Consider the following 10,814-nt stretch of genomic DNA (forward strand, 5'->3'; position numbering starts at 1 on the left):
AACTGCAGTGATCTGCTTAACAGCTGTGGCAAAAAAATGTCATAAAATGGGGCAAAACTCACTTATCTGCCTTGCTCAGCAATGGATAGGCTGGGCTGAATTGTGGTTGTTAGCAAGGACTACCTTTACAAACACCTGTATTTGTATTAATATGCATGCCGTACATATACTGTGTTTCCAGCAAAGCACTGATACTTTGTTAAGCACCCCGAGCAAAGGCAGACCCAGAATTGATGTACCCTTCACCTACCTACCACATTGCAAAGGCAAGACAAAAAGGCTTGCAATGTTTTTGATAAAGCCAAATGGGTAACCTTCTTATTATGTATCCCTTCCTTCTAGGTCAGCATGCTAGCCACACTATCTCTGAATTGTGGTTGGTGAATAGAAACAGTCTGGTTTTCAAGGCCACATGTTCCAGACTGAGTCTTCTCCCTGTCGCCACTCAGGGTCAATTCAGCTTTCTGCAAAAATAATGACTTTTTACACAGGCATGTTAAACAGTTCATATTGGGGGGGGGCTTCTCAGAGGTTGGGAAGTGAATGCAGCTCACATGTCTCAGGGGTTGCCACAAAGAAGAGGGAGTCAAGCTATTCTCCAAAGCACCCCAGGGCAGGACAAGAAGCAATGGATGGAAACTAATCAAGGAGAGAAGCAACCTAAAACTAAGGAGAAATTTCCTGACAGTTAGATCAATCAATCAGTGGAACAACTTGCCTCCAGAACTTCTGAATGCTCCAACACTGGAAGCTTTTAAGAAGAGATTGGACAACCATTTGTCTGAAATGGTATAGGGTTTCCTGCCTGAGTAGGGGGTTGGACTACATGACCTCCAAGGTCCCTTCCAACTCTGTTATCTATATTCTATATTCTACTGTATGTATACGAGGGGGTGCCTTTTATCACCACACATTTCAGTTGTAAAATTCCAACCTCTCATTTCAACCTTTAAACGGCCACTCTAATCTCATTGCCCTACTTTATAAAAAAAAAACCCTGGCAATTTCCAGTTGGAGTGATCTGTGTCAAAAGCTGTCAGAGTCAGAACAACTCAGTTTCTAAACATTTTGCATCCTGAATCATGCTTGTAGCTAAGAAACTTCTGAAGGATAATAGGTTTCCCAGTCCTTGATCTAAGGACAGGAATGTAGACATTTCACATCATTTCACCAGCCATTTTTTTTTAAATGATATGATCGTGTTTTCATGTTCGTTTATTGAGTGCTGTCTTAGATACCTATTGCAAGAAGGAAAGGTGGAATAGATGAATCTACAGGTTACCTGTGGCCATTTCTGATTAATGATTTACAACATTTTTGTAACGACACCGTCCTGTTGTTGAAGTCACATAGGCAGTGTTATTATTTTGACGGAATAATAGTTGCACAATATATGTCATTAGCAGAAAAAATAAAGATCTAAATCTTTATTAAGATATTTAAATAAAAACAAAAGATTTCCCTAACTGCAATTATACAATGAACTTTTGCTATTTTCCTCTTCTGCTGTTAAACAATTTCAGCCGAAGTGTCTATATATACATTCATCCTTTCTGCAATATAGCTTTCTATGACCTCTTGGTGGTAAAAATGTTAACATTTATTTATTCTTTTGTTAGAGAACGTCTCATCTAATCCTGGTTAAAAACAACAACAACCCGTAAATATGTAATTAAGAATTTGAATTACATTGTATTACTATCTATGATCACTAGATGTCCTTGTAACTTCAGAAATTTAAAGAAACCTAACTGAAGTTCTATCTATACTGAGAGAAGCATTTAAAATAAAGGAAAGTTTCTGAAACTTTCAAAAGGGTATTCTTTTTTTTTAAATGCCAGAAATCAGATTGAGTCTAGTAGCACCTTTTATGATAAACTGCAGCTCACAGAAGTTATGCCTTTTATTAAAGTTTGTTGGAAAGATGCTATTAGTCACTGATTTTTGGCTATCCTAGACCAGTGTTTGTCAACCTCAGCAACTTTAAGATGTATGGACTGTACCCAGCATGCAGGCTGGGGAATTCTGGGAATTGAACTCCATGCATGTTAATACTACTGAGATTGAGAAATGTTGTCCTAAACTATGGTGGCTCTCTTCCCACAACTAAAATGCCTCTATTATATTTTAAATGTATATTCTGACAAGTCATAAGGTGCTTAATTACTTGCAGAGTCCAAGATAAATCAGGATGAGGTTGGCATAATCTAATCTTTATAGGAGTAATCCTCACTTAACAATTCTAATTGGGACAGGCAACTCCATTCCTAAGCAAAGCAGTGATTGAGTGAAATATCATGTGACCACACCAAGTTATAACAACAACTTGTGTACTACAGCAATCCCAATTGCAATCATTAAGTGAATCACCCACAATCATTAAGTAAGACAGGGGTGACAAACTGCCGGCCCACGGGCCGGATGCATCATGTCAAAACCACGCCCACCCCAATGGAAAAAAAGTTGTGATACGTCGTGACACGTCACGTGACGTTGCGAGTTTGACACCCCTGAAGTAAGACATCAGGTAACCATGACTTGTAACCTCCTGGAGGCTTCCCCACTGACTTTGCTTGTTGGAAGTCAGCTGGGAAGGCTACAAATGGCAACCATGTGACTGTGGTATAGTACAATCCTTATAAGACAACAATTGCCAGCAACTGAACTGTGATTACATGGCCAGAGGGATGCTGAGATAGTTGTAAGTGCAAAGACCAGCTGTAAGCCACTTTTTAAAATACCGTCATAATTTTGAATAGTTGCTGAACAAGAGGTCATTAAGCAAGGACCACTTATAGTTTGTTAACCATAGTTTATTTTAGCATGCTGTGTGAATGTAATTACAGGTAGTCCTCAAATTGCAACCAGAGTTGAGGTCAGAATTTATGTTGCTGTGAGAAATTTGTTACGTGAGTTTGCCCCATTTTATGACTTTTCTTGCCACATTTGTTAAGTGAATCATTGCAGTTGTTAAATTAATAACACTGTTGTTAAGTGAATTTGGCTTCCCCATTGACTTCATTTGTCAGAAGGTCACAAAAGATGATCATATGACCCCAGGACACTGCAACCGTCATAAATACGAACCAGTTGTCAAGCATCCAAATGTACATCACATAACCATGGGGATGCTACAATGGTCATAAGTGTGAAAAATGGTCATAAGTCACTTTTTTCAGTGCCGCTGTTACTTCCAATGGTCACTAAGTGAACTGTTATAAGTCGAGAACTACCTGTAAAACAAGCCAGAGAGCACAATTTGTGAACCCAGGCACAATCTGCTAAATTTTAAAATTCTGCCTCTGAACAGATGTCACAGAAGAAAGTTCCAGAACACAGGTTGCCAGTTACCTTGGTGATGGACAACTCAATGTATAAACTAGGAACAAGTCTTTTCATGCAGGTTGGTATTCGTGTTGCTTTCTCTTTACTTGTTTTTGTACATTACAACATGGCTATATTAGATCTGAGACCTTTCTATTACTAGAAATCATAGTCATCTTTATATAATACTTAGTTGGATCCTTAGTCAGACAGACTGGCAGATAGACTCAAATTAGGTAAATGATCACTTTTTGTCTCTAACTGTATCTTTCCCCACCCAAAAGACAGCACGTTTAATGTTTCCCTAAATCCTTTTTATTTTCACAATAGTCTTGGGAAGTGGATTGGCCTAAGAAAGATCTACGGCCCCAAGCCCATCTAATAAAGCTTCATATCTGGAGATGTGAATTCAGGTTTTCCTGGTCTCAGTAAGGATATAATTGTTACAACATGCTTAGGCAATGGTAGACAGGCTCTGTGTATTAAGGGTTCTGACTACTAAGATTTTTTTTTACAATATCAAAATTTAAAATGTAATAATCACCATGATTTATGGCTGCCCTTCCATTAATCATTGTCTATCTCATTGTTCTTTATCTGTATAAGGGGAATATGACTCCCATTCACTAGCTCTTTTTGACTCTGCAAAGGCAAACAGCTTACAGTGGCCCTTGGCTCCTTGCGACCACATCATCCACAGAGCTTTCTTGGTTGCAAGATACTGCCAGTTTCTAAGATGTTTTTTGGACTTCCAAGTCTACTTTATAGACCCTAGATTTTCTGTGGTCTCCAGTCCACGTTCTGACCCTGTTAAACTTCCACGTCCAACAAGGTCAGCTGCCTTTTGTGTTTCTACTGATGATATTACGGTATATATTATAATCTTTGGCCTATTGTATGTGAAGATACTACCGGTATGACTCAGTTAATTACCTCAATTTCACCCCTCGTCTCCATTTTCACACTTGCTTGGTTAATGGAAAAATATTAAAAAAAAACTCAACGTATCCAAGACCAACATGTATTTGACAGGGAAAATGGATTGAACAATTGCAAATTACCATGTTTTCCCGACAGTAAGGCCTACCCCGAAAATAAGCCCTACCTTGATTTTTGGGGGTGGGACTAATATAAGCCCTATCCCAAAAATAAGCCCTAGTTTTGGGATGAGACACACACCTAAAAATCAAGCTAGCGTGGAGGTGGGTAAGTGGATCTGCCCCACATGCACCGCACCCACTTACGTTGCAGCCAGGGCTCTCCTCACCGGCCCACTTCTGTGGTATCTTCTGCAGCCAGACCTGCATTTTGCAGTCAGAGATCTTTCCGGAAGACCACTGCAGCCATGAATCGAGCTATGGATTCAATCCATAACTCAATTCTGCAAGGCCTCTGCAGTCGAGCACCGAGCCATGGATTGAATCCATAGCTCGGTACTCGGCTGCAGAGGCCTTCTGGAAAGGCCTGACTGGGAAATGCAGGCTGGAATGAAGCTGCTCCTTCGGCCCCAGAAGAAGTGGACCAGCTGGGCGGGGCTGTCAATGCCGGAGGTGAGTGTGAAAGACACCCCCTGAAAATAAGATCTGGAGGCAAAAAAAAAAAGACACAGTCTTATTTTTGGGGAAACATGAAATATATAAATTACAACAAACTATAGTGAGTAGATGAATTAGTGTATTTTGGTAGAATACTTACTAAAGTGGTCTAGGTTTATCGGTAGAGGTAGTCGACTTATGAGCACAATTTAGCCCAAAATTTCCATTGCTAAGCAAGACAGTTAAGTGAATATTGCCCCATTTTACAACCTTTCTTGCCACAGTTAAGTGAATTACTGCAATTGTTAAATTAGTAATGCAGTTAAGTGAATCTGGCTTCCCCATTGACTTTCCTTGTCATAAGGTTGCGAAAGGTGATCACATATCCCTGGGACACCACAACCATCATAACTACATCAGTTGCCAAGAATCTGAACTTTGATCACATGACCATAAAGATGCTGCAATGGTCATAAGTGAAAAACGGTCATAATTCACCTTTTCAGTGATTTGTAACAGCGGTCACTAAATGAATTGTTGTAAATCGAGGATTATTTGTGTAAAGAGATAGTGCTATCTCCAAATAAAAAATAACAAATGGATTTAGTGTAAGCTAGAAATAGCTGTATTTCCATTTCTCCTTTCTCATGCCTTGAATTTTTTTTGCTTACTATTTCTTAATTCTTTTCTGTGCTATGTAAGATGCTGCCCAACCAAAAGAGTAGTGGCATGGATGTGTATGGACATAGGGATATCTTCCTAATTCAGTTTCTCTGGTACTGTGTTATATATTCAAGAATCCTGTCTAGCATGTAGTCTGGGAAAAAGAAATTGTATTATTTCTGAAAAAAAAAAGATTACCCTTTTATACGTTAAAACCACAAACTTGTGACTTCAGAGGTTACAACAATAATTGCACTAGTTCCTTGTTCTTGCTTTTACCACAACTTTCCACACTACCATTTTGACATGTACCGTTGCAAACACGCGTCCTGTTGCAAAGGTAGTTCCTCAATTCCCCCACTTTCTGGTTCCTTCCTTATTCTATAAAGAAATGTATGCAGATTGTTGTTATTGTTGTTAGTTGCGAAGTCGTGTCTGACCCATCGTGACCCCATGGACAACGTTCCTCCAGGTCTTCCTGTCCTCTACCATCTTCTGGAGTCCATTTAAGTTCATGCCTACTGCTTCAGTGACTCCATCCAGCCACCTCATTCTCTGTTGTCCCCTTCTTCTATTGCCCTCAATCTTTCCCAGCATTAGGCTCTTCTCCAGTGAGTCCTTCCTTCTCATTAGGTGGCCAAAGTACTTGAGTTTCAACTTCAGGATCTGGCCTTCTAAAGAGCAGTCAGGGTTGATCTCCTCTAGGACTGACCAGTTTGATCGCCTTGCAGTCCAGGGGACTCGCAGGAGTCTTCTCATTATATTTTACAGAAGGCCATAGCTCAGGCTTCAGTTAAATATCACTCAGCAGGCTCAGGCCTTTACTCAATCAACAAGTTTTCTGGTAGTTAGCAACTCTTTTTATCTATCAATGACCCAGAGACATTAACTATTTTCTCACACCTGTAATAGCCATATTGTACGATTTCAACAAGCTTTGGTAAACATATTGTATAATATCAAGGACAGCCTAATATCAGCATGTGAGAACAATTTGTACAGATAGTCCTTGGCTTACGACCACAAATGACCCCAAAAATTTCTGCTGTTAGGTGAAACATTTGTTAAGTGAGTTTTGCCGTTTTATGACCTTTCTTGCCACAGTTGTTAAGTGAATCCTGCAATTGTTTAGTAACACAGTTGTTAAGTGAATCTGACTTCCATATTGACTTTATCAGAAGGTCCCAAAAGGGGATCACATGACCCCAGGCCGCTGCAACTGTCATAAATATGAACCAGCTGTCAAGCATCTGAATTTTGATCACATGATTATTGGAAGGCTGTAAAGGTTGTAACTGTGGAAAATGGTCATAAGTCACATTTTTCACTGCCATTGTAACTTTGAACGGTCACTAAATGAATTGTTGTAAGTCGGGGACTACCTGTATAAGGTTCAGTAATCTAGGCAAGGAGGTGTATGACAGCATAGCTACTTTGTACGATGCCTAGCAGGACATCATTGCTTGTTTTGAGTCTTTAGGCCAGCACCATCAGTGAGCCCAGCCAAGGGGGCTTGCAAACCAAGGATTATGGTTTGGTTTATTGTATGAATCCTGCCGATTTGACTTGTTTATTGACTAAACGATTGAGTAAACCATAGGGTAGCAGGTGTTGTGAAGCGAGCGTAGGGTACAGAGGCGCTTAAAGGTTTGTGAATCCTTTTTAAGTTTTCAATATTTCTGCATAATTGTGACCTGAAACACGATCTGTTCTCCACACGTTCAAAACGCGATAAAACCCAATTAAAGAAATGAATCAAAAACGTCATAGTCGTTCATTGACTTGATCCAAAGCTACATCTTTCTGCGTGGGGAAAGTACCTATGCAGAAACACTGACAATTCAAAAAGGTGCACAAACTTTGAAGCATCGCGGTAAAAAAAAAACCTGCGACAAGTAGAATAAACTAGAATAAACTCAATCTTTCCCAACGCAGCGCTTGCCACCTACGTTGCCCATGCATCTTCAACCAGCACGACCAATAAGCCGCTGGCTGAGAACGGTGGGACCTATAATCCCAACCCTACGAGGGGAATCCACCAGGGAAAACCGAAGAAAATAGACGGGTTGAATCTGAGTCACGGGACGAAGAGAAGCAAATAGGAACGCAAACCTAACACTTCCGGTTCCCATTTGAAGAAGTGGTCTTTTGAACTTCAAGGCGCCGTCGGGATTGCAGCGTCGGGGCAACGCTTCCAATCGCTTTGTCGGTATGTCCGCGGAAGGCGGCTCCTAAATGGAGAACCGGCTTCGGGTTATTTGTCGTCACCAGCAACTTGAAAGTATAGTGGACTTCAATTCCCAGAGTTTCCCTTGCCAGCCAAATTAATGAACATGCTGACTGAGGAATTCTGGGAGTTGGAGTCCACACATCTTAAAGTTCCTTTTTCTCAAATCATTTGAATATATTTATAAAGCATAAAGGAAGACACCACATTTGTGCTCTCTGTGGCTCCAGGCTTTTTTTTCTTTCTTAGTCTTCGAATTCACTATATTTTTTTGAAGTATTTTTTTTTGTCAAATATTTTTCCTCTTTTGACAAGAGAAAGGAAGCTGGAGGTTACCAAGGATAGATTATAAATTATTTGCCTAATGTACTGACGCTTGGCATTTTACAGGTGATTTTAATGCACAGGATGTTCTATAAACAATTCTTAGGCATTTTGTAATGGAGTACAGAAAAACAGCGTTTGAATTCAATGTAAGTAGGACATAATGGGTTAATCTCCTGTTTTGTCCTCATTCTGGTCTTTCTGGGAGGCTAATTCATATTTACAGCTAAGTACAACGTACAGTTTAGCCCTGCTTCCTACTTCATGGAAACCATGAATGTAGAATGCAGCTTAGTGTGTGTGCTTGCACATCCATTACTGTGAGAAATGCTTATTGATTGAAAATGTGAAGGAAAAGTTAGACACTGTATTCTAGGATCCTCTCCTAACTTTGGCTTCTTTGGCCTTTATATGGTTACACCCCATTGCAGCATTGAAATTAGTTAATTGTTCATGCATACAGAGGAATAGAAATAATTTCCCTAGCTAAATCCACAGCAAATGCTTGCTTAAACGGAATCGCAAATGTAGACATGTAACAAGGTGACTATGTGAACAGGAAATCTGGAGAGCAGATGTGCTTAAAATACATTTTGAACTAAATGATTGTGCTAAAATATATTTTTTTTGCTGAATACATAAAGTAATGCTATGCTGTGTGAAAAGAGGAACTTGGGGGGAGGGGGCTGCTGTGGTACTTGTTATTGGAAATTAGGGGCAAATGTGCTGATGATTGCTAGACATTGCAAATGCAAGGTAAGCAATATTAATAAACCTTGATAAGGTCATAAAATGACCCAAGAGGTGGGTTTATGGAGAAGTACCTATAAAAACTACTGTTGAAGGAGTGGCTTTTGCACGGGTTTAGTTGGAATGATCTCCCTGTGTCCTTTTTCTATGCAGACTAAAGTTTTTGCAAATCTCCATCAGTTGCTCTCAGGAAATGACATAATTTTTGACTCCTAGCAACCAGATAGATAGATTTTCTCCATGAAGATCTATTCATAATCTGGCCTTTCAAGTTTCCCAATGGTGTACCCTTTGCAACTGTAACTGAGTCCAGCCACTTTGCTGCTAGTCATCCTCTTCTTGCTGGCTGGGGAATTCTGGGAATTGAAGTCCACACTTCTTCAAGTTGCCAAGGTTGAGAAACACTGCACTAATGAATAGAATAAAAATTTAAAAGACTTTATGTCCTTTCTGCCACTCAGAAAAACGCCAAAGATATGGTGGGGAGCAAACCCTCTCATATTTCCAATTATATGTGCAATGAAGTTCCACCTCATGAAGGTTTCCAACCAGTTTATATAGACTCCATAATTAATCGCATCTGAATTACAAACATAACTTTGTCTCACTTGATTTTTGCCAAGGGAAAGGAGGATAAGTTTATCTGATCTCATCCTTGGAGTGCTTTACCTCCTCCTGCCAAGGATAAGACCATCCAAGGTTAAGGATTTTTTTTTTTAATTTTGTGTATTGCAATTGAGAAAGATCTGCACCATTCAGTACCTTGTTTCATTCCAAGGACAGGACAAATTAGAGGTAACAGAATAGAATAGAACAGAAAGAATTTAACTCTTTCATATCTCAAATAAATGCTTGTTTAATTCTGTAGTACATTGTCAACCATTACCAGCCAGTTTGGTTTAATGGTTAAGCCACCAGGCTAGAAAATGGGAGACCATGAGTTCAAGTCCCTTCTTAGCCTTGAAAGTCACCTGGGTGACTTTGAGCCATTCTCTCAGCTCAACTCACCTCACAGTTTGTTGTGGTGGGGAAAATAGGAGGAGGAAGGTGTGTTGGATATGTTCGCCATAACGGAAAGAGGTACATATAATTTCCGAAACTGCACCCACCCCAGCTCTGGCAATGGGAGAAAAGTCGCAATACGTCACGACACATCATGTGATCTAGTTGATCTCTTCCAGTTAAATCTTGGATTGGAAATCACCAGGAAATCTCAGAGTTACAAATTAAACTAGGATGTTAAAACAAAAAATCTTAAAATTCTATATTGCTGCCAGGAGAATGATATGGACACGTCCACATAGGTATTAAGCATCAAGCTTGTTTTGGAAGATTTTTATGTTCTAAATAAGAGAGCCCTAAGTGAGGAGGTGGAGGCAAAGAACTAAAAATGAGCTGTACGGTATATTTAAAAAAAAAATCCTTTTTTTGTTCTGAAAATGCACACTTTTTATTTGATGATGTTTACTTTATACTCCGTTTCAAAGAGATTTTCATGTGGCCTTTGGAAACACCCCACCCCCCAAGTTCTTGATTCTGACACAAAACATTTGTAAGATACATACAAAGACATAATAATCTATAGTGCTCTAAGAACTGAGCCAGCGGCCCTGACGGCCCTTCCAAAGGCCCCGGTGGCTCTGGCGACCTCAACGGCCCTTCCAACGGCCTCGGCCAGGTGAGGACTTGGGGCTTGGTTTTCGGACTTGGCCCGCCTTGGCCTAGAGGACTGGGTTCGGGAGGACTTAAGGACTGTCCCTTGAGATCAGACTCTTGTTCCCTGGCTTCGGTGAGAAGATCTGAGATCCACCAATAATATATCCCCCCTCTGTGCCATGGACTCCTTGCATCGGACTATGTATTCTAGGACGGTCCTGCTGGCCCTGCGCGACTCACCCCTCGCGCAGGCCTGGCCCAGCAACATTCCTAGGGCCTACCTCAAGGACGGGACATGGAACCCCGAGAGGTGGCATGCAGGGGCCAGGGACAAA

The sequence above is a fragment of the Protobothrops mucrosquamatus genome, unplaced genomic scaffold (assembly GCF_001527695.2).
Source record: "Protobothrops mucrosquamatus isolate PMUCROS unplaced genomic scaffold, P.Mucros_1.0 scaffold363, whole genome shotgun sequence".
Taxonomy (NCBI): Eukaryota; Metazoa; Chordata; class Lepidosauria; order Squamata; family Viperidae; genus Protobothrops; species Protobothrops mucrosquamatus.